We start from the raw sequence: 25,809 nt of genomic DNA, 5'->3' as shown, positions 1-25,809 counted from the left end.
CTGAGAAGTCTGAAAGTCCTTACTGTTTTTTATCTCAGTTTTCCAGCTTCTTCTTTGAAGTCTTCTGCTCCTCATTTCGAGATGAAACTATTTCTAGATTTTCTTTCTTCTTTTTCTTCTAGATTTGTAGTTTTTTCATCTAGAATTTCCTTTTTTTCCCCAATTCCTTACTATACATTTCGGCAATCTGAGCAGATTTCTGTGTGTGTGTGTGTGTGTGTGTGTGTGTGTGTGTGTGCGTACGTGCGTGCGTGTGCTTGCGTGTGTGTGTGAGAGATGACCATATTTGCCCCGGCCCATTTCATCCCCTTGACTGATTCCCAGAGTCTGCTATTTCATATTCACAGTGTAAAACCGTAATGACGTGATTTTAGACACCAATATTTTACTCAAAGGCTCCTTCTTTATTTTCATCACATTTTTGAAAATTATTTCCAATCTTTGATCGGAATCTCTTCTCAGTGTTTTGGCTTTGTTTATTAATTTATGTATTTTAAGTATTTCATTTATATTTATTTGTTTTTATGTATAGATATAGATATATATTTGTTTATTGTCTTGTGTATTTTCTTATTTTATTTAATGAGACGATGTATTCATTTATTTGATTAATTACTTTATTAATTAGTAATGGGTAAATATTTTGGTGATATTGATTTCCTGGTTATTACTTTGTAATTTTTTACAAAGGTGATGTTCGATAGTTAGACAGTTAGTTGCTTAGTTAGCTACTCGACTGCTGCTGCTGCTGTCAGTTGTTTGTTTGGAGTTTGGGGTGTTAGTGTCTTGGTTCTCACCCATCCAGGATTTTTCTGGATATTACGATTTTCAGTGACCCTTGCACAGCTTTTTGCTCTCGATTTTCCCGTCTGCCTCCTCATCATGTTTGTCTCTCATTTATTTATTTGCTGTAAGTCGTTTTCCTCCTGCCTTCGACGTATTGGAAACATGAGGTGAATAATAATGATGATAATGATCACAATGATAATTTTTATTACAACTATTAGTATCATCATCATCATCATCATCATCATCATCATCACTATCATTAATGATATTATTTGAATAATCTTCATCATCATCAATATTAACATTATGATCATCAGTATAATTATTATTATTATTACGGACGTGATCAATATTGTTATCATCATTGTCTTAATCCTCATCACCATACTGTAACTATTGTTATGGTTATTACCATTATAATTTTATAATCATAGTTATAATCCTCATCTTCGTCAACTTGTTTTAATTTTTCTTATTATCATAATCATTCTGATCATCATCGTGATTATTTAGAAGCATTATTATCATCATCATTGTCATTTTTTATTATTATTATCACCATCAACTTAACAATAATAACAATAATAATAATAATAACAACACCAATAATAATAATTATTATTATTATTATTATCATTATTATTATTATGATCACCATTGTCCTCATTTTTTCATAATTATTATTATTATTATCATTACTATTATTATGGATGATGTTTCTGAAAGCTTTCCCTCCATCTGTCCATGTCTGCAATTTTAAAATTACAGTGCACTCACAGTGCGTTGTCACAGGTTTCCTTCCTGCAGAAAGGGGAGGAGTCATACAGTCTAGTGGCCACATTTGGCGATCTGTGGCGCTCCTCTATGGCCAAAAGTGCTCTGGTAGGACTCGCAGTGATGAGGAGGGGAGGCCGGCGGGTCATCAGAGACCTCCAGTGGGGAATGGGGGCGCAGCTCGAGGTGAATAGATGGGAGCGAGGAGGGTTAGTTGAGGAGTGTTGGTGTGCGGAGAGGTAGCAGGTGGTAGAGGAGTGATCAGAATTTTGGTTGTAGGGAGGGGGAACATTTCATCAAACTTGTTAAAGAACAAGTTGAAGTCATTGGCCTCCTGCAGGTCCCCTTCCACTCATGTGGCAGAGAGTGTGGTGGTTGGTGTAGCAGAGGGTGAAATGTCAGGGGTGGCAGACGGTGTAGCAGTGGTTGGAGTGGTTGGTGTGGCAGAAGGTTAGCTTTTGGTGTAGCAGAAGATGTAGCAGTTGGTGTAGCAGAAGATGTAGTGTTTGGGATGGCAGAAGGTGTAGCAGTGTTTGGTGTGGCAGAGGGTGTAGTTGTTGGTGTAGTAGAAGGTGTAGTTTTAGGGGTAGCAGAGGTTGTAGCAGTGGTTGTAGCTTTTGGTGTAGCAGAAGATGTAACGGTTGGTGTAACAGAGGGTATAATGGTTGAGGTAGCAGAAGGTTAGCATTTGGTGTAGTAGAAGATGTAGTGGTTGGTGTAACAGATTGTGTCGTTGTTGGGGTAGCAGAATGTTAGCATTTGGTGTAGCAAAGGGTGTAGTGGTTGGGGTAGCAGAATGTTAACATTGGTGTCGTTGTTGGTGTAGTGGTTGGTGTAACAGAGGGTATAGTGGTTTGGGTAGCAGAAGGTGTAGCAATTTGTGTAGCAGAAGATGTTGCGGTTGGTGTAACAGAGGGTGTCGTGGCTTGGGTAGCAGAATGTTAGCATTTGGTGTAGCAGAAGGTGTAGTGATTGGTGTAGCAGGAGGTGTAGTGGTTGGGATAGCAGAATGTTAACATTGGTGTCGTAGAAGGTGTAGAGGTTAGCGTAGCAGTGGTTGCAGCATACGGTGTGACAGAGGGTGAAGTTGTTGGTGGAGCAGAAGGTGTAGAGCTTGGTGTAACAGAAGGTATAGCAGTGGTTGTAGCGGTTGGTGTGGCAGGTGTCGTGGTTTGGGTAGCAGAAGGTTAGCATTTGGTGTAGCAGGAGGTGGAACAGTGTTTTTTGCGGTCGGGAAAGGCATAGGATGTAGTGGATGGTATAGCAGAAGGCGCTGTGATTGGTGTAGCAGAGCGTGCAGTGGTTGGGGTAGTGAAAGGTGTAGCAGTGGTTGTAGCGGTTGCCGTATCAGAGGGTTTAATGGTTGGCGTAGTAGAAGTTGTAGCTGTTAGTGTAGCTGTAGGTGTAGCAGTGGATGTACCGGTTGGCATCACGGCGGGTGTCGTGGTTGGTGTAACAGTGGACGTAGCCACTAAGTGTAACAGCAGCGGCGATGGGTGTAGTGGCGGATCTTCCTGTTGGTGTAGCAGTTGGTGTAGCGCTGGATGCTGCTGTTGAGTGTAGTGGAGGGTTTAGCTGTTTGTGCAGGAGGGGGCATAGCGGCGCAGGCACAGATGTCTCAAGGCTCGGAGCTGGCACTTTGAAAATGTCACCAGAGTCCCAGAGAGAAAGCAAGAAGAAGAAGAGGAGGGGGATGAGCAGACAGCGGGGGAGGAGGGCATTCAGAAGCGCGCTGGCGGGATCGCTTCCTCGGAGCGCGAGATTGAAGGGAATGAATTCCGAAAAGATAAATGAAAATAAAAGCACAAAGGCGGAAGCTGCTCCCCTTCCCGGCCGGTGCTTCATCATGGACGCCGCCTCTGCCGCTCAACAAGAAAGGACTAGAACCCTCAGTGTTATCAAGTACTTCCTGATATACACAAACACTTCCTGTTTGGATAGCGATGTCATAACCTGCCGAGCAAGCAGCCTCATTCATCCTAGGAGGGATCACCTGCGGAGATGCTTATTCGTTATGATAAAGCTTTGAAAGTGTGCTAATAACGGGATACTGGCGCTCCGTGGGGGGGTACAGCATGATTCTTTTTCTTTTTTTTTTCAATTTATGATCTAGGATTTTGATTTCGAAAAATCTATGGCCAAAGTTCTCCTTTCTCTTTGGTGACCTAGCTAACTAGCCAACAAGCTAGCCAAAGGGAACCAGGGAAACACTGGAGGATGTCCGTTTTAGCCCCTGGCTACTTGAGCTCCTCTGGACTTCTGAATGTTGTTGGACCAAAATGATACATAATAAGCCAAATTTTCAGAGTGAAAGAAATGCAGCCTAGCAGCTAATGCTACGGTTTCACTGCCTGGTTTGTCCACTGGTAATATCCAGACCAGCATCAGTTTATTACAGCGTAGCAGCTACTTGCAGTTCCTATTTTGGCCACTTGGTCTGGCTTAACATTAAGAGATTGTGATGATAGCTAACTAGCCAACAAGCCAACACAAGAGAACCCTGATGTGATGACAGCTAGCGAGCCAACAAGCTAACACGTGAGAATGCTAACATCTAGTTTAGACCTTAACTAGTATTTGTACAATAATTACTAATGTAGGTCTAAGGCAACCTTACTTAGAGCCTAGCGGCTAATGCTAAGCTTGCTTTTCCCGGTTTGTCCACTAGGATAATCCATACCAGCATCAGTATATGGCTTGTTGTAGCCCAGTGGTCACAGGGGTTTTTTACCAATAGGTGCAGCAGCGCCGCTAACATTTAGAGATTATGAGGAGAGCCAACTAGCCATCAAGCTAACGCAAGGGAACCTGGGGGATGTCCACCGCTAACATCCAGCTCAGCGTATGAGTATCTCTACAATAATAATTGGTGTAGGTCTACAGGGAACATTTTTTGCAGCTAATGCTAATGCAGTTTCGGTTTCGTCCATTAGGAGAACACTTTGCAGCTTGTTTCCGACATGTGCCTGCGTCGCGCCGCTTCAAAGCCCTCGATTTTTTTTTTTTTTTTTTTCAGCTGGTTGTCGGCCATGTACCGCTGCTCAGCTCATGCTAACCTTTAGAGATTATGATGACATTAAAAAGCTGCATGAATAAGAGGGGAACCCCCGCCTCCTCCCCCCCCGAAACCTCCCCTCCAGACTACTCAGCGCCTCATCTGATGCAAATGTCCTCTCTCACCTCCATCAGCAAAAGTAATTAACGGCAAACCGCCGCGACATCTCGGGGCGCGGCAGAGACGGGATGAGTGCCCGCTAAAGGTCACGGAAATGCACCCCTCTCTCCGGGCGGGGAGGAGACAATTATCTTCTCATGTGGAGAGGAGGTGCTGAGGGAGGAGCCCTGCGTTCCCGCGATCCCGGGCAGTCCTCGCACTCGAGTATCTCTGCCGGCCGCCAGCCTGCGGGGACTCGCCGGGAAAATTGACACCGTTAGCGAGCTACAGTGACAACGGCAGTAGCGGCAGCGGCGGTGACGGCAGCTCCTTCATTAACTTGTCGGCGAACACACTTAGCCTTTGGATTGATCGTCTGTTTTTCTTTTTTCCGGCGTTTCCAACTCATGGGGCGGCAACTTGGTGGCGGGCTAATGTGTGTGATAACGCGCAGACTTGCGCACGCAGCCGTGCATGGCGCCGTTATTACCGCTGACATTACGCACGGATCCCCTGGAGTATACAGTTATCATACATATCACCACATTACCGTGGCAACATATGTGTTTCTCCCCGTGATTCTCCCTCCCCCGTCATTGGGGGAGTGCCTTCCTCCTTATGAATCCAACTTTAGCGTTAGCTATGAGTTAGCTTCCATGCAATGAGGAAAAACTACAAAATTACTATTGGTTAGCTTATCATTTTTGTGTGTGTTTTTACATTTATTATGTAGTTAAAACTGAAAATAAGTCAAGAGGTGAAGGGAATTGATGTGTCCCGACAAATATAATTCTTATCCTGAACTCAGGGGTTGCGGTATTGGAGCCTATCCCAGACGTCATTGGCCGAGAGGCGGGGTTTAACCTGGACCAATCACAGGGCAGCATATTGAGACATACAGCCATTTACCCTCTCACTCACAAATCAAAAAGAGACATACATTTCGGTTTGTGCGTCCGAGAACTGTGCCATTACTGAGCCTCTGTGCTCAAGACGGTCGGCGGCCATCTTTGGCGGCCATGTTGACAAATGCAGCTACTTCCTGTTTTGCCGTCGCTTGTCCTTCTCCGCAGGTGTGAATGAGAGGGTGAATGGTCATCCGTTTCAGTATGGGGCACTACAATTGGCAGCACTCCCATCGCGGTTAAACCCCGCCTCCTGGCACTGAATGCCGGCTTCTGATTGGCTCTGCATGATTACAGGTGACCCCACCATTGGGGGTTGACCTTGTGGTTGACAGGTTACCCGTTCAGCTCTATCGGATCTTCATCATTTGAAGTACTTTGAAGTAATCATTTGAAGTACTGAAAAATACTTCTATGTATATTTATATTTATTTGCGTATACTCTTTGTGCCGCCATCTGCCGCGCAGCTCGTTTCGTCGGTTTTATATCGAGCTGCCGTTGGGTTATTTCCGATTCACCGACGGACAGAACGTTAAAAAAACAAAACGCATTCCAGAACCTGCAGCAGTGCGGCTGTAGGCAAACACACACACACACACACACACACACACACACACACACACACACACACACACACACACAGGGTTGTTTTTTTTTGTCTTTTATATCAGTACAGGCTGAACTTTAGTTTGTGCTGAGCTCTTCTTCTCCTTCTCCTTCTTATTCCTCTCCTTCCCAGTGAGGGCGGAGCTTTATTTAGTTGTTCTGACTGGTGTGGGAGGCGGCGTGTTCGCTCGCTCCAGACGGTGGCCATTACTCCCTCTCAGCCGACGCTGAACGTCCAGCGACGGGTCCCTGGAGAACCCGGGTTCTGGAGGAAGGAATCATCTCATCCCCCTTCTGAAGTAAATAAGTAGTTCTTTTTCAGTTCACTTCTGTCCAAGACTTTATTTTTTCAGATGTTAAAACCCTTTCTCATATATCCGATATTGTTTGTTGTTTCACTGCTGCATCCTGATACGGATTATTCATGATTTTAAGAAATCAGGAGTAATCGTTAAGATTTCTATTTAAATTAATAAGAACTTATATACATCTATATATTCTTTTCATTTTGATTCCAATACCAAACTGATGCCGTTGGACGGTTGCTGAAAATTCCTCAATGATAATAATCGAATATTTGAAATGAAAAATGTTTCTTTTCCATGCACATAAAATGAAATAAAATAAAATACAAAGCAATAAAAATGCAGTGAAATTCCATAAAGTTCAGGGAAAGTAAGAAAGGAAAAGTATACAGTGAAATACGATAGAATACAATACCATACAATATAAGAATATACAATAAAAAAAGAACACTGTAAAACACAATATAGTGAAAAAATACAATATAACTTCAATAAAAAAAAAAAAAAGAAATACAAAATATCTGCAGAGCCACTCCTAGGATTTAACTGTGATGAGGTTTACGGTTTGCAAGGACGGCACATATGTGTGTGTGTGCGTGCGCACGTGCAACATATGCATATGAAAAAGACAGCCTGTGTGATGACAAATCTCAATTTAAAAAACATATGTGTGTGTATATATACATATGTGTGTGTATATATATATATATATATATATATATATATATATGTATGGCATTGGAGCTGCCAAGCAAGGCAGGGAGCAGGTGTGGGGGCGCTCATTGTCTTGCCCAAGGGCACTTTGGCATCAAGACAGGGGGGAAAACCATAGCAACAGTGGAGGGGGAACGTGGGGGCCAAAGCAACAAATAAATATATAGATAAATAACTGCAAGTAAAAGCAGTGGCAGTGAAACCGTGGGTTTCACCGATTTCATTCCCGTGTCCCTGAAGTGTCCTCCTCCTCCTCCTCCTCCTCCTCCCGTCCACAGGAGAACTTTGAGTCATGATGGCGAGATATCGCATCTTCCGAAGATCAAGCCGAAACGCACGCGCCTGCATTATGCATGATGTGTGTGTGTGTTTGTGTGTGTGTGGCTGGGCTTTTATCATCCTTAAATGTACCAAAATGAGACTCGGGGAGAAGGAGGCCGTGTGGCTTTTGAAGAATTAATAAGGCCCGTCTCATCCGGACGGGCTCGCCGTCTCAGACGGCCCCCTGGAAGACCCACTTCCACACTCGGGCTGACAGCGGCTTTGATGGCGGCTGATAAGGAGGTGGCGGCGGCGGCGGCGGCGGCGGCTCCCGGGGAGCCCGGTGTCCGACAATGAGGGTCGAGTCAGTGGAGAGCGGCAGCGCTGATCTGCTCTGAGCTCGGCGATCCGCTGAAAGCAGGGCATTAGGTATTCCTGAGGCAGAAGCATCTGGGACAGCGTGTGTGTGTGTGTGTGTGTGTGTGTGTGCGTCTATTGTTCCTCCTCATCGAGGAAACCTCGTCCTCTGACGTGGGTCAGCGGTTCAACCCTTTGTTTCTTTCCCTCCGGAGGTTACGAATAAATAAACGATGTTACTATTCTGATCACGACAAACCCTGGTCCAGGTCCAGGTCCAGATCCTGGTCCCTCGTCCTGGTTCTGGTTCTGCAGGGCAACAAATCACCAGAGTTCAATAAACGGGGCCAAATGAATTCGCGTAACGCGTTCTCTCGCAAGAACCAAAATGGCCTCCCTCCCCTAGAGGCTGTTTCCTACTTCCTGTTTCCTGTCTGGGGTAGGTGGGCGGGGCCACGGGCTTCCTGTGTCTGAGTTGAGAGTGGACCACGGGTTTGCTCTCAGCCAATCAGAAGCCTTCCAGTGTCCAGGGTGAGGAGGAAACGCCATGCAGTTCCAGTTTTGGCCACTAGGGGCTCTTTTCCTCCCACTATCTTTCTCTACACCATTCTATCCTTTTTTTACTTGAGCTAAAACATATTCATCCCCCCCAACGTTGGCACCAAAGTTCTGTCTGCCATCTCAGGCCAGCTGTCCAATTAGAGGAAAGAGAAGGAGGAAGCAGGTTTTTTTTTGGGCGTAACCCAAAAAAGTGCGGCAACCCCCCCCGCATCGTGCAAAATTTTTCACCGACAATTTTAAATGCTCACTTCTCCAGATTATGCGACATAGCTTGACATGCTTCCGTCTTCACTTTTTCCCTGCACGACGCTCATCAGTCCCCCCACCTTCTCCCCCGTACGCCGGAGTAATGAGGGATGGGTTCTGCTGCGGAGATTTCCCTCAAAGACGGAGGGGATTAGGGCTTCACAGGAGACGCCCCCCCCCTTCCCCCCGCCACCGTCCACCATCTTTTTTTTTTTTTTTTTTGCCCCCCTCCCCTCCCCTTCGCAAATCAATTCTAATCCTGCTCTGCGTGTCGATATCCTCCACAAGGCTTCTCTTTCTCTACGGGCCCGGTTGCTTTGTTTAACCCGCCACCGACATAAATCCCCTCCCCTGCCCCCCCGTCGCCAAGGCGATGAGCATCCATCCCGCACATATGTTCTGGGTTTTGATGATGGGACCGGAGACAGGGATGTCTCACGGCGGATGTATCGGAGGCCCGTCTCATTGGTTGTCAGGTAATCGATGTCAGAATGCGTTACCGCGGCGGGGGCGACATATCGTACCGGTCCACATGGGTTGACTTCTCCCCCGAGTGCCGCCTGTCAGGATTCTCTCTCTGATCCCGCGCAATTTTTTCAGGCACCCGGGCTTCTTTTGAACTTGCCGATGCATTTTGGACCGTGTCAGTTACCGTTGGACTACATCGCACCCCGCCGCGTTCCTCGCGATTCCTCATTTGCTTGTTTAGTCCCGTTTATTCCAGACAAGACAAAAAACGGGGATTAGTTTCCCCATGTTTTGATAGCGTCTTTCCCCACCGCCGTGCTGCCGTTGCGATGGAAGTAAACCTCCCATCTGTGAGCAGATCGTGACCGCTTGCTCTGTAGCTAGCCTTGCTGCTAGCTAGCCGTTTCCTTCGTCCGTCGCTAGCTGGTGCAACAGAGCAGTGTTGGCTAGCCTCAGGCACGATTTTGATTTTGGATGCCGCCATCTCCCAAATCGTGATTGACGGAAAAAAAAACTTACCTAGCTGCCAGATGGATGTCCATCACCCCCATCCCTTCCCCCCGGCCAACAATGTGGAGGACGTCCGTTGTCCGATGCCCGGGCGCCGCTATCTGCTCCCTAATCACAAAATCGGCCCCTGACAGATCCGGCCAACACTGCCCTTCTTTTTTTGTAATTTCCTGTAAGTCATGAGTAGCCAAGGAGAAAATTGCCTGGCTCGTGCTCGCGGTTACGTATCCGCGTCACCGTTATTCTGTTTGCCGAGCACCCTTACCCTACCTCCGCCGTCCCCCACCCTCTGACTCACTGGGGTTTTTATCAAATTTTCTGGATGGAGGCTTTTACCACAATAGAGCTAATCACTCTGGCTCCCCACCGCGACTCTTGATGCGACACGCCGCCGCAATGAGCCGACCCCGAAATGGATCTGAATCCAGTCCAGATGTTGGGGGAGGGGAGGGATGAAAGAAAAAAAGATTACGGAGGGATTGGAAATAGAGGTATCTCGGTGGAGGCCACTGTGTCACATCAATTTGGCCGCATTTTAGCCTTTAGCGCAATTTTCGAGATAATAGGCAACCATGAGTGGGGTTTAAACTACATGCTACGTGTAGAAGGTAGCGGAAAGAGGCTTGGTTTTCCAGAGTTTGGCTGAAAAGTGACAGCGATTCAGAAATCCTTGGTCACCCGGAAGACACGTGAGCCTCGGTTTAAAGGGTAAACAAAACATGGCTGAGTAAGCGCTCACTGTTGTTCGCTCATCTAGCCGCTCTATCCTCCATCACCATCGTCTGGTTTGGCTTTTTCGGCTCCTCCGCCACCCAACATTGCTCTTTTGATATTCCCGATAGTCCTGTTGTCCTCTGATGCTGTGTCCTGTATCTCGTCTCCTTTTCATTGGCTGTTGACGACATGGGTTTGCTGTTATGTCATTGTTTGATTGACAGAGACTGCCATCGGTCCTGTTACCCTCAGGTTTCAGTCCCAAACTAGCCACTTCCACTGGACCCAACAAGCCACGCCCATTTTCTGCAAGCTACAATTATTGCCCCCAAATTAGCCACACCCACTGCCTCAACTATCTGTGCTCCCCCAACAAGTAGGTACATATGTTACCCCAACAAGCCTCGCCCACTGTCCCCAACTAGCTGTGCCAACTGTCCACATCTAGCCACAGCTCCTTTCCATGATAGCCATAACTATTATCCCAAACCAGCCATGACCACTCCCCCCTACAAGGCACACCCACTGTCCCCACTAGCCACAAACATTGGCCCCAAATTTGCCACGGCCACTACCCCTACCTAGCCATGACCACTGTCCCCCACTAGGTGTGGCCACTGTTCCCCCCAGCCACAACTTTCGGCCCCAAATAACAGTGCCCACAATCCACAACTAGCCACACCTACTATCCCAAACTAGCCACAACTATCATCCCCGACTAGCCACACCCACTGCCCCAACTAGCCATGCCAACCGCTCAACGGTTCTGACTAGCCTCAACCATTGCCCCGATTAGTATTGCACACTGTCCCTCACTAGCCACGACTACCGTCCCCAACCTGCCACGACCACTGTCCCTGAATAGCTCAACCCACTCTCCTACGCTAGCCAGACCACTATCCACTAACCACACCCATATCCACTAGCCACACCGCTATCCACTAGCCACACCACTGTCCACGCCCACTTGTAGCATGTCCTTTTGTGTTTTATGTTCAGCTAGCTAACTGCAGGCCAGAATGCTGGTAAACGTGGACAGGAAACCAAAGTCTTCTTACCTTTATGTTAGCGGTTAGTGCTGTTAGCAAGGACTTATACGGTATACAATGAGTGTTTTTCCGGATAAATGTCAGAGTACGACAGGAATATTCCGGATCAGCTTCGGAGCCCTTCAGGCTGGCTTGGCGCGGAACGCGACGGCGAGCAGCCAGTTGCGACGCGGCTGTCAAATCTGGGTCACGTCTGCGCTCGGAGGCCGAGGCCGAGGCGAGCGTGCAAACAACGCAATTATATTTCCCAGCTTCCGATAGGCCGTCTTCGCGGGCGGAGCTGCCAGGGGACGTCTGATAAACAGCATGCAGACGCCCGCCGCCGGTTCACGCGATAGCACGCCGCCGCCGCCGTCACTTTGAAAGGCGGCTGATGGGGGGGGACAGTTGCCACCCTGGCAATTTATAAAAACCTCCATTAGGGCGCCGCTCTTGACAGAGTGTGTCGTGCGATCGTTCCCCTGGCGCTGTGTGTGTGTGTGTGTGTCCCCGTGTGTGAGTGTTTGTTTTTCCAAATGTCAAATTTCCTCGAATAAGTGACTGCCTCCGCCACTTTCTTAATTTCCGTCACGCCGCCGCTGTTCGTTCGGCTCGGCAGTTAACGCGTCGTTCCCCGCCCGACGCCATCATCATCCTGCTTTCTTTTGTCGGCCTTAATTTAGCGACACGTTTTAAAAAAAGCACGGCGACGTGGAAATCCCTTCTTTTTGCAGCTCTGAACATCCCAAGTAGGTATTTTAGTGATTTGACATGATCGGAGAACAGACACCTGCCGCACAGCCGCACAGCTCCGGCGCTACAAGGACTCAACTTTTTCTTTCCCTTTTTGACAAATTAATATTAACGTCATCCAAATATTCTTTATAAATAAAATAAACAAACAAACATAAATAAATGGCAAATAAATAAATAAATAAATAAATAAATTATCATTTATACAGTGTATATATAGTGATTTATATGTATATATAGTTATAGCTCTTGTAATTAGTTAGTATACAATCATTGGACTGTTGTGCTCACATGAATTATAAGCTGCACTCGCTAAATTTTAAAATGATATATATATATATATATATATATATATATAGGCCACACTTGTCTATAAGCCGCATGTGTCCGTTTGTAACATGGGTTATTTACACAGACAGAACTTTTTGGTGTAAATACCTACCCTAATTAATATTTTTCCAAATAGTACATGCAAAAAGTTTGGTTAAAAAATTAAATTACAGCAGCCTTCCAGGAAAAGTCATCGATCGCTATCTTCATCTTTATCCTGCATGCTCAAGTCGTCTTCTTCAGTGTCGGAATTAATCAGCCTTGGAATTCCTCCGTCACACACCTCCAGATCGATCACCTTCAACTTGAAAGCGGCATTATATATTTTTCTTTGTGTGTTTTCCATGAGAGTGTGTGCATGAAGTGCAAAATGACCGATCTGAAGACTTGAGCGAAAGTTTATTTGATTAAATTTGAACAGTTTCGTTGGTCCTCTGTGACCCGTTTTGACGAGGCTTAATATTTTGCATGGATTTGTAATCCTGTAAAAAAAAATCCCTAAATTAGCCGCCTCATAGTTGAATCCGCAGTGTTTAAACTGTATGAAAAAATTAACGGGTAATAATCTGTAAATTATGGAGGTATCCAGTTGTAGTGAATGATTGCATGTCTACATGAGAGCGTGAATATATATATTCATTCATTCATCCGTTAATCTAGCACGGACAACCCAGTGGTTTCCTTCAAAACAGCAGATTGTGAAGTGAAGACTTGTTTGTTCGGTGGAGATGGTCAGAGAGGATGTGTGCAAGTGGCTTGTAGCTTCCCCTCACAAGCCAAGCCCAGTGTCCCGTACTAGCCACGCTAACTGTCTCCAACTAGCCACACCTACTATCTCAAACTGGCCACAACTATCCCCAACTAGCCAAACTCACGATCCCAGCAGGCCTCAACCATGATCCTGAATTAGTCTTGCCCACTGTTCATTACTAGCCACTATCCCTGACAAGCTACACACACTGTCCCACAGTAGCCAAGCCCTGTCTACTAGTCTTGCTACTGTCCACTAGCCATGCCACGGTCCACTAGCCACATCACACCATTGTCCACTAGACATTCCACTGTCCACTAGCCATGCCACTGTCCCCAACTAGCCACTCCTACTATCCCAAACTGGCCACAACTATCCCCAACTAGCCATGCCCGCTGCCCAAATCAGCCATGCTCACTATCCCATTGAGCCTCAGCCATGGTCCTGAATTAGTCTTGCCCACTGTCCCTTACTAGCCACGGCCACTGTCCCTGGCAAGCTACACACACTGTCCTACAGTAGTCATGCCCTGTCCACTAGTCATGCCACTGTCCACGCAACTGTCCACTAGCCACGCCACACCACTGTCCACTAGCCAATGCCACTGTCAACTAGTCATGCCACTGTCAATTAGCTATGCCACTGCCATGTCCACTCGTCATGCCACTGTCCACTAGCCATACAACTGTCCAGTCGTCATGCCACTGTCCACTAGCCACGCCACTGTCTACTAGCCATGCCACACCACTGTCCTGTAGCTATGCCACTATCCACTTGCCACGCCACTGTCCCCAAAATGCTGCAGCCACTGTCTCCTAACCAGCCATGCCCACTTATACTCTTGTAGTGTGTCCTTATGTGTTCGGCTAGTTGTGCAACCAGCAGGCACTACGCTAACGGGCTAACCGCACACTAGCATGCCAGTAAACGTGGACAGGAAACCAAAGACTTATTAGCCGACAATTTTAGTCCCTTATCATTTCAGCTAAAGGCGCCTGGTGACGGGGCAGCTTATTCCAGCCGTTTCGTCCAGAAAGTTAACGTTCTGTCGGTCGTGTTCCCTAACTCTCCGGTTCCAACGGACGACCCAGGCGAGTTGACCGGCGTCCTCCGAGTGTTGTAGCTGACATTTGGAGGGAACTGTTTAGCTGCCGCCTGAAGGTGACTCTGCCCCCCGCCTTCCATTTTTGCGGCGCTGAGTGTATCTGTATGCTCGCCGCGGGACTGGAACCCGGGAGGGAACCAGGGAACGGCAACCGGGAAATCGATGACCAGATCCTCGCCTCCTCTTGCTTATTTATTTATTTAGTTATTTAGTTTTCAGGCGTAAAGGTCAAGGCCACCCTCAGCGGGGGGTGATTTTAGCTTCAGGAAGAAAAAAACTGCAAATGCAGTAGAAATCAATCAAAAATGACAGTTTTTTATTTTATTTTATTATTGTCATTAATAAGATTCCCGTTCTCTCAACTCACAAGAATTCTTTGTTCGTAAAAAAATGCAACATAGTCGACAATATCTTTTCATTCATACTGATATTACTGATATGTACATACTGTATATATAGTACATATCATATAGAATAAAAATATCAAGTATAAAACCACAGCCATCCGCAAAAAGGTTTTAATATACAAATTGGGAATGTTTATATAAATAATTCTATTTATATGAGTATGATAGATTTATTAGTTAATTAATGTAAATAGTACCCACAGACTAAAATAATATGTATTACATGTATGTATATTTGAATATTCAATATAGATAAATCAATATATCTATGCATGTATAAAGAATATTATATTATTGCAGTTTTACCCCCAAAATCATAGAAAATAAACATTCATTATAGTATATACTATGTATTCTACATATTTCTTTCCCATTTTTATATTATGTGAGAGCAAATTTATAAAGCTGATTTTTTAAACAGATCCAAGGCTTTTTTTTCTTTTTCTTTTTTTTTTTTCAACTGAGTGAGATGAGCACTTGAAAAAAAAAAAAAACAAAGGGGTACAAACGGCGGCGTTTAACGGCACAATTAAATCGCAACGGCGGGGCGTTGACTGAGCAATTAACCTTTGGTAAGCCAATTATTATTTAGTAGCTGCGCGATGACAAAAGTGAGGTCCTGGAGGAGCCATATCCCGCAGTAATGGACGTCTTATGCCCTATAAAAGATGGAAATGTAAGCCCGCTTTACTGCCCTATTAGCTTAGCGCCTCTGAAACGCTGCCAGCGCCGCCGACGCCGCCGGTGTCGATGAACTGGCGCGAAGCTGAGAGCGGGACGGATGACGTGCGTCTGGACGTGCATTGGCGTCTCCAGAGAGATAAAGTAGAAGGCCGGAGGTCGGCGTGGAGGCCCCGCCCCCTCCGCCGCCGTCTGCGCTCCATCACCTTTGGGTTTCCCCGGCAACTTGCCTCCGAGCCCGGCTCGTGATTTAGCCTTTATCCTCCCCGCTGACCCTCGGCCCTCTGTCCTCCATCATGACAAGCACAGCTACTTTCATCGTTGCCCTCCTCTTCCGCCTCATCATCCACCAGCCACAGGTTTCGCTAGGGTTCCGCCGCTAACCGCCGTATTGTTTTCTATCAATATTAACATAAACACATTAAACATGTGTATAAACCAAGTAACGTCTGTGTGTTTGTGTGTGTGTGTGTTTGTGTGTGTTTGTGTGTGTTCCATATATCACTTCTGTGCACTGTGTGTTTATGTTTAAACATCCATTAGCCACTGTTAGCTGTAACCTGCACTTTATTACGGTTTACTAAAGGATCAGCATTATTTTCACTTTTATAAACCACTTTTGCACAAGGCACATCTAAGTTGCCAGTGTTAGTCTATTTTTTGTCCATTTTAACAATTTGTCATTATGGGGTTTATCAGTTTCGCAAATATTAGCACATACGACACTCTTTGAAGCTTCTTTTGCACAAAGACCATCATTGTTTAGCTTATTATAACCATCATTAGCACGATTTTTGCCCATTTTGACAGTTTGTTATCATTACTGTGTATAAGCACGTGTTTGCACACCTGAAACCCATGTAAGCCTCATTAACTCTGAGGCTATCATTTATTAACACATATTAGCCATCATTAGCGTGATTTTTGCCCATTTGACAGTTTGTTATCATTAGTTTATAACGTTGTAGCGCATGTTAGCACATCTGAGACCCATGTAAGCCTCATTTATATTGAGGCTTACATCTGTTAGCGCATATTAGCCATCATTAGCATGACGTTTGCCCATTTTGACAGTTTGTTATCATTACTTTACTATGTCGTAGCGCATGTTAGCACTTTCGAGACCCATGTAAGCCTCATTTATATTGTTTCTATAATCTGCCAGCTTATATTTGCCATCACGATGTTGGACACTTACCATTCGTTTATGTTTCTAAGCACATTAGCACATCCGAGACCCATGAAACCTGCATCTACACAAAAGCTATCATCTGTTTACACCGCTGTGTAAAGTTGAGAAGTCATCCATATACAGCGCTCACTGTTGCACGCCAGCGGATCTGCGGTCCATATATTCACGCCGCCTTTCAGGCTCCAACGACTGTTTATCCAACCACAGGAGACATACTTGTTAAGTCTAGCATACAACCTTCTGGCTGGCCTTGTTGTCGCTGACTCGAGATTTGATCGGCTAATAATATAGCAATACACGAGGCAGTGCAAAACAAGTGGAAATAAAATAACAAGACGAGAGCGGACGATGAAGAATATATTTATTTACATATTTTTGAGTATGATTAGGCCAGCAGAGAAGGCTTTGCTGGCTCATGAATGTCTGTTAGCATGTATTAGCGATCATCATTGTAATGTTTCAGCAGTTTGTTATTGTTTTTTTTTAACCATTTAGCAGATATTAGCATATCCGAGACCCTTTATAGCCTCTTTTAAACCCACTTTAGCATGGGTTAAGCTAGCCACCGCCAGCACACCACTGCACACACTAGTGCGTCATATACGTAATGAATCCGGCAGGTCGCCCTTCTCAACTCCTGAGTTTACACATCATCATCGGCGAAGGAGAGGACGATCTGGACAGCTCGCCGCCGCCACCGCCAACGTTTCCCCGGCGGAGCCCCGGCTGTAAATTCATCACAGGCAGCCTATTACCTTTAGCGTGACGGCCCTCGAGCAGTGGCAGCGCAATAACGGAGATGGGCTTCCTATTCCCGTGCCGATTCCCGAGACGGAGGATAAAAATAAGCTAGCCGGCAGAGCGTTACACCTCCGCTAATGAAAGGCTTTTAAAACTGATACCGTTGTTGGCTCTTGGTGCGCCGCCGGTGCATCCGCCCCGTCAGAACCCGGCCTCGTAAATCAAGATTCCAGTTAGCCTTCGGCTCCGACACCAACTGAGCGGCGTAAAAGTAAATAAAGCAATGTAAAAAAAACCAAAAACAAATTACATCGCTTCTCTATGATTCACAGGTTCCCCGGGAGGTCTGGGCGGGGAAAAAGTGTCGGATGCAGCGGTGGTGGACTTGCGCTTCCTCTAAATGGCGATCATTACCGCGCCAGCTGTCAAAAAACCGAGTGTTTGGTTCTCAAAACAAAAAAATAGATTGAATCTTGAATCATGGTGAGAACTTGAGCTGAGTTCTGGGTCACTTGTCGAATGTCCTCAGCATACACGTGTAATTACAAAGTTATTGAATGAATAAATGAATGAATGAATGCGTACTTTCCTGTCAAATCACACCATCTTCAGGATCGAAACATCTCTATATAAAAAATATATAAATATAGTGGCGACTCAGGTGTTTAATGTAAAGAGACGTGGCCGATTTTGATCCCCCTGGCGGATCAATAATGATAATAGAGACCCGATCGATAGTTGCCCCCTGACAGCGGCGGGGCGGAATGGGGTGAGCGTGGGTCTAGCGCCAATCTGAGATTCATCCGCCTGCGAGGCTTCATGTGGAATATTGATAGCGCCCCGTCGCCATTTCCCCGCCACCGGCCGAGGCGGCTAATGAAGGGAATCGTCGGCGCCCGAATTGCTGCGTTACCGCCAAAAACAAGACGTGGAGCGGGAAGGGGGAGGGGCTTAACGCAGCCAACGCATTTCAGCCACTGCCGACGCCTCCAGAGAGAGAGCTGGCAAATAAAAACATACGGAGGATGAAACAGGAAGTAGGTACCAACTGATTACATCACTTCCTTTTAGCCACCTGCACAGATTGAAACCTCACTTTTAATCTATATGTATGCATAATTTTACACGTGGAGTATAGATATAAAATGGAAATACATTCAGATTTCAATGATTTAACTCTGACGAGGTCAAATGAGCACCGTCGTCATGGCGACGCCGCCAAGCGCTAAAAGGCTTGTCGGGTGAATCCCGCAGTGTGTTCACATACGAAACTACTTTATTTCCCTCCGTGCGCCACCTTTCATTCGCAATACTCACGGATCCTATATGTGTGTGTGCGGTGTGTGTGTGTGTGCGCGCATGTGTCGGGGGGAGATTCGGACCCCAGACCGCAGCAGAAAAGGCCCTCTCACCTTGTCAGACGCCGGACGGCCCTCATTAGCATTGGACTCGTTTGTTTCCCTATTAATTCTGCATTAATGGGCGCCCTGCTAACAATGACAAGGTCGGGGTCACTGTCAGCTGACTGTGGGGGGGCAAACCCAGACAAACATCTGGGTTTATTTCCCTTCATTTTTCATCTTTTCCAGAAAAAAACAGGGGCGTTTTAAGTCGAACTCCTGTTTCATCCCCCCAACACACACACACACACACACACACACACACACACACACACACGTGTGCATGCACGGGCTTCTCGGCTTTTCCCCGGCATCTAACTCGACTCCTCACCTCCTCCCTTACATCCCAACACCCTCATTATTAGTGGCCATCTGCCCGACCTGAGACTCACATGGCTAACCCACACTCTCTCTCACACAAACACACACACACACACACACACTCTCCACCGACACTTCTGTCCGTCCAAGTTGACCGCAGATGATGAGTCGCTCGCCTTTTTTTTTCCAGACCTGTAATCCCGCCGTCTCCAGCCCCTCTTACGTAAACAAGCCATGTGTGCGTGCGTGTGTGTGTGTGTGTGTGTGTGTGTGTGTGTGTGGGTGTGTGTGCCAGCAATCTGTCTTTTCCAGGTTACTTTTAGTGTGTGTTCCCTGCCTGCTATGTTACGTCCTGATTGGTTGCAGATTTGTCACCGTTCACCCTCTCACATTAACAGTAAATTGCACAATAAACATTTAATGATAAATTATAAAGTATAAAATGCACGCAGATACAATCTATTTAAGATGAAGGGATGATGGAGATTTAACAGCAGAAAAACTGAAATGTACAACTATGTTATTAGCAGCAGAGCTTTCTGTGCAGTTCAGTGCAAACACCAATCAGTAAGTAATACCATATGACAGAATGTGAGAAAATGAAGTGGATTTAAAGGCATAAAAGAAAAAGTCAGTATATAGTATTTAATACAATAGCAGCATGATGGATTTTTTTGTACCCGTGCAAAAGTCGCAATTGTGCAAAGTGTAAAATAGTGCAATATATTGTGAGAGTCCGGTGGTGTGAGAGGGCAGCGGGGCGGGAGACACACATTTCTCTTTTATTTATACCTCATATAGACGTGCAAAAATTCACCCTCTTATTCATTCAATTCTGACACTGAAAAAGATGATTTTAAATGGTTTTAGTGCGCAGGAGGAAGACGAAGATAGCGATCAGCTGGAGCAGGACAAAGCGGGGATAGAAAATGGATGGATAGACTTTTCTGTGTGTTATTCATTATTAATCTTTTTCATCAGCCGTGTTACAGGCACTGCTCTGAAAAAGGTATTTCCGGTACATATTTCTAGATGTATTCAATTAAAAGTTAAAAAAAAATCAGTGTAAATATCTCATGTTACAACATAGATTTATTTAGTTATTTTTAGATACATGTAGAGACATGCGACTCTTCATTCACTCACTCATCCAATATAATTCACCCTTTTATTCACACATTATATAGACATGCAACCATTCTAACATCATATAGAAACACATCACTTTTATTTATACCTTATATATAGACATACAATAATTCACCCTCTCACTCACATATTACATAGACGTATATTCACTAATTCAAACATCATTTGGAAACATAAAACCATTCATTCACTCACTCATCCACTATAATTCACCCTCTCATTCACATATCATATAGACATAATAATTCATTCACACATTACAGGACTGTCTCAGAAAGTTAGAATATTGTGATAAAGGGTTTATTTATTTAGTTAGTTAGTTTTCAGGCGTAAAGGTCAAGGCCACCCGCAGCGGGGGGTGATTTTACCTTCAGGAAGAAAAAACTGGAAATGCGGTAGAAATCAGTCAAAAATGACAATTTTTTTAAAAATATTATTTTAATTAAAGAATATTCCTGCTTTTTCAACTTACAAGAATTTTTTGTTCATAAAGAAATGCAACATAGTCGACTATATCTTTTCATTCATACTGATATTACTGATATGTACATACTGCATATTTAGTACATGTCATATGAAATGAAAATATCAAGTATAAAACCACAACCACCCGCAAAAAGTTATAATAAACAAATTGGGAATGTTTATATACATGATTCTATTTATATGAATATGATAGATATATTAGTTAATTAAGTTAAATAGTACCCACAGACTAAAAAAATATGAATTATATGTATGTATATTTCAATATTCAATATAGATAAATAAATATATATATGCATGTATAAAGAATATTAAATTAATGTAGTATTACGATGTATTCTACATTGTATGTATTTCTTTCACATCTTTTATATTTCTTATTTCTGTTAAGTGAGAGCAAATTTTTCAAAGTTGATTTTTTTAGAAAATTACAATATTGTGATAAAGTTCTTTATCTTCTTTAAAGCAATAAAAGAAAAAATCTTTTTCTAAACATTCTAATATTTTGAGATATGATTTTTTGAGTTTTCTTAAGATGTAAGCCATAATCAGCAATATTAAGATAATAAAAGGCTTGCAACATTTCAGTTGATTTGTGATGAATCCAGAATGTATGACATTTTTGTTTTTGTAATTGCATTACAGAAGATAAAGAACTTTATCACAATATCCTAATTTTCTGAGACAGTCCTGCACATGGAGACGTGCAACCATTCATTTATTCACTCATCCATCAGAATTCACCCTCTCATTCACTCATATAGACACACAGCCATTCACTCACTCATTCACACACCATGTAGACAAAATAATTCACCCTTTCATTCGCACATCATTTTTTAATTTGCACTTCATGCAGAGACAAACTCACTCATTCACACGTCAGACATGCAACCATTCACCCTCTCATTCCAACAAATGTCATCTGGCCGACCCGTGGAGAGCAGGGAGGCTTCCTACACAAATCCCGGCCTGAAAAGAAAATCCCTTTTTCCCGGCCTGGCGGATGAAGAAATTTAAATTCCGGTCCCGCCCAGGACGCGGAACCACACCGCTCCTTCTTCTCGCTATTTTTCCGAGAGCGTCTCGTACGCAGTCGCCACGTAAAAAGGTGGGTATCTGGATGCCCCTTTTTTTTTTTTTTTTTTTTTTTGGCAATTTTATTTTATTTATTTATTTCCTTTGAAGTTCTTCATCTCGCCTCAGGTGAGGAAGAGAGAGAGAGAGAGAGAGAAAAGGACAGCATTACTCGTCAAAAAAAAAAAAAAAAAAAGAAAACTTTTTTGTTTGCTCTCCCGCCTCAGGCGGCCTCTCGACTCGGCCGGACTCCTCTGATGCTGAAAAGCACACATTAAACATACAAAGTAGTGCGGCGGAGGATGAAGAGGAGGATGAGGAGGAGGAGGAGGGGGTTAAAAGAATGAAAGAAAGAACCAGAGAGAGAGAGAGAGAGAGAAATCCGACCCGGCTTATTTCATGAAAGGGCAACTGGAGAGAGCGAGAGAGGGAGGGAGGGCATTTCCTTCCATCTCCTGGAAAAAGCCAAATCAGAGGGAGTGAGTTCTCGTCCGCCTGCATTATTAACGCCGCCTCACCTGCACCCACGTCCTGCCCCCCCACCGCCGCCGCCGCCGTCGCCGCCGACACTCATTTATTCATCATCCCCCTTTTCCTCTTCTTCTTCTCCTCCTCCTCTTCTTCATCTCAAACCCACAACCGCAACCGCGACATCGCCGCAGAGCGAGACGTCCTTCTGGCATCTGAACATCTCCGACACGACTCCTCAGCCCTCCTCCCGGCTCATCACCATCTTTTCATATGTGTGTGTGTGTGTGTGTGTGTGTGTGTGTGTGTGTGCGTGTGTCTGACATACCTGTATTCGGACATATACTTTTCCACACCTGTGTATATGCATAAATATATGTGTATGCGTACATATTTATGTAGACATTTGTGCATATACACATAAATACACATATGTGTGTGTATACAAAAACATACACACACATGTATGTATAAATATATACATATAGCTAAATATATCGTCTTGTGTGTTTATATATGTGTGTCATTTCATGATATATATGTGTATTTATGCACTCCCATAGATGGCAATATACATGTATATACACATTTATATGTATAAATATGTATGTATAAATGTGCGTATCTATATATATGTATATACACACACGCATGTGTATATCTATACACACACACACATATATAAATATATACACTTATGTCGCTTATATTTATTTATATATATATATACATATTTATAAATATATTATTGATATATATGTGTGTGTAAATGTACACATACATTAATAATGATAGTTATATATATGAAATAACTTCAAGCCGAAAGGAGAAGAAGAAGATATAAATGAAATAACTTCATATATATATATATATATATATATATATATATATACATAGAGTTGATTATTTCTTGCTACTTCAAATATATATATATATCAAAATAAAAGAAGATCAGGCCGTCAGTCTGGCCATCAGCCGGACGAGCACATGCCCCCCCCACCAGCCTCCCCCGGGTGACTCCATTATTAATAAAGCTGCTGGGTAAATATTATGGGATGTGGATTCCTGCCCGGGTGGCGAGGTGCATGAGTTTCCCCTCCAGAGGCAGCGTTTCCGTAGGTATTTATAGAACCGCCTCCAAGTCAATAATGTATGTTGGGTTTAATGTTCCGCTCGGGGCAGGGGAGAAGGAGCAAGCGAGTAAATCACTGGAGGGGCGCCGTGATCATGTGACTTCCTGTTAAGTAATTAATAGTAATAACACAGTGAGTACAGAACATACAGTTAAATATATTCTGTAAATATATATATGTAATATATGTAAAAATAAAACCGATTTGCAGGAAAAGTTCCTGTGTGTGTGTGTGTGTGTGTGTGTGTGTGTGTGTGTGTGTGTGTGTGTGCTTATGTCAAAGGGTTAAAAGCGCTGTAAGTTTGCAGCCTTACCATGCTTAGCCGCTAACCTGCATTCACAACCTATTAACGACACTAATAACTGTTAGCCTATTAGCGACACAGGTAACCGTCGAATATCTGTTCTAACCTGTTAGCGAAACATGAAGCGGCTAATAGTCTCTTAGCGAAATACAAAGTCGCCAACAGTTCACCATAACCTCTTCGCAACATGTGGAACCGCTAAACCATCCGCTGTAACCTGTTAGCTATAGGTAAAGCAGCTGACCATGATACACATGGAATCTGCTAACCTGTTGGTAACACATGGATAACCACGCACCGCTAAACATTAAGCCGCTTACAGTTTGCAACAACCTGTCAGTGACAAGTGAAGCTGCAGTCCACCATAACCTTTTAGCAAAAGACCAATGAATTAACCATTTTTTGTGACCTGTTAGCAAGACGTGGCACTGTGAACTATCGACCGTAACCAGCTAGCAAAATGTGAAATGTGAAACCACCATAACTCTTAAGCGATACATCGAGTCGCTAACCATCCGCTGTAACCTCTTAGCGAAAGAGGTGACAGACTCTTAGCTGCCTCTTTTCTGCTAACTTATAAGCTACTAACCACCTGCCATCGCCAGTTTTCAAAATGTGGAGCCGCCAACTATTCGCCATAACCTGTTAGCATAAAGAGTCAAAGTAACCATTATCACAGCCTGTTAGCGACACATGGAGATCCTAATCTGTTAGCAACATGTGAAGCTGATAATCACCTGTTACCTAATGGTTTCCCATTACCTCTTACCAACATGTGAAGCTGCTAACAACCCACCTTAGCCTGTTAGCAAAACCCAAAGCAGTTATCACAACCTGTTTGTGGAGCTGCTAATCTGTTAGCGACACATGAAGCTGCTAACAGTCCACCATAATCTGCTATCGCTGATTAAGCTCCAATCATTGGTTTTCATTGCGCTGTTGTCATTGCACATTGGCGCTAATCTAGCTAGCATGCTAGAAAACACCAGTATTCTGTTTGAGTACTGCTAAAAGCCTAGAAACGTTGTGTTTTTTTTTCTTTTTCTTTCCACATCAGCGATCAAATGCCTTATAGAGCGGAGTGGATGAAAATGGTCGGAGAAGCCGCCGCCTTTGTTCCCCCTTTGAAATGTTCGCCGCTCCGAGAAAATTCAGAGCAGACGAGGAAAAAACGGGAAAGATGAAGACGAAACGAAAAGAGACATGAGAACACTTCAGCTCATTTATTACAATTATCATCATGATTGTAATAAATATTATTATATTACCAGAATCATCATTATGATTTTTATTATTATCATTATTATTATTATTCTCTACTGCAATGGCACGCTCATTGCCAAACATTAACTGGAATACTTTAAACATAAATTAGTATAGTAGAGTAGACATGGAGAAATTATTAGTATTTCAGCTTGCAGCTGTAAAATTGTACTTTACACTGATTTGAAGTTAATTTTCCACTGAAATGACATTTATTAGTTACTTTTATGTTGTTTTTCACTGAACTCATAGTACATATATTTGTCGCTGTGGTTATTATCCAGTGTGTATACTAGATAATACATATATATATACACAGTATACTGTATATGGTAACATGTAGATGTAGAACCCAGAGAGAGAATAATCACAAAAAAAAAAAAAAAAGAAAATCACAATTATTATCCTAACCGCCCGTTTTTGCTTCATTGTTACTAAACTGAACTGGAATGACATTATCATCATATTTTTGTCTTTATAATTATTATAGTTAGTATCTTTATTATCATATTATTGCTTTTAATTATCACCATTATTGTTGTTGTTGTTGTTGTTATTGTTATTTCTATTGTTATTATTATATTAAATATATTATATTATTATATTACTTTTTATAGTTAACTTTGCACTACTAATAATTATGATAATTATTTATCATAATTATTATTTTTGCTATTATTATTACTATCACTATTGTTGCTGCTATCCAGATTACTGTCTCACTGAGGTCATATTTCATCATGGCTGATGGGAAAACAAATACTTGAATTAAATCGGTGGCAATATAAGCAATATACTATACATACATATATTACCTGGAGGGCCACGCTTGAGGGTCAATAAACCCCTCGTCTT

The 25,809-nt window shown here is 43.7% G+C and overlaps 1 protein-coding gene across 3 annotated transcripts in view; it reads left to right on the top strand.

Annotated features, from left to right (window-relative positions):
* LOC147232416 (alpha-1,3-mannosyl-glycoprotein 4-beta-N-acetylglucosaminyltransferase C-like) overlaps positions 1–25,809 on the top strand; it is an 84,108-nt gene that overhangs the window by 40,060 nt on the left and 18,239 nt on the right. For all 3 annotated transcript variants that reach the window (XR_015106355.1, XR_015106354.1, XM_086149246.1), the window contains exon 5: positions 6,363–6,528. The gene's annotated coding sequence lies outside the window, so the exon portion shown is untranslated. The remainder of the gene's footprint in view (positions 1–6,362; positions 6,529–25,809) is intronic.

This window comes from Fistularia commersonii, chromosome 7 (assembly GCF_037954325.1).
Source record: "Fistularia commersonii isolate RoL2024-O1a breed Wild chromosome 7, RoL_Fcom_v1.0, whole genome shotgun sequence".
Lineage (NCBI taxonomy): Eukaryota > Metazoa > Chordata > Actinopteri > Syngnathiformes > Fistulariidae > Fistularia > Fistularia commersonii.
Note: the sequence above shows the minus strand (reverse complement) of the source record. Positions and strands in the feature narration are given on the sequence as shown.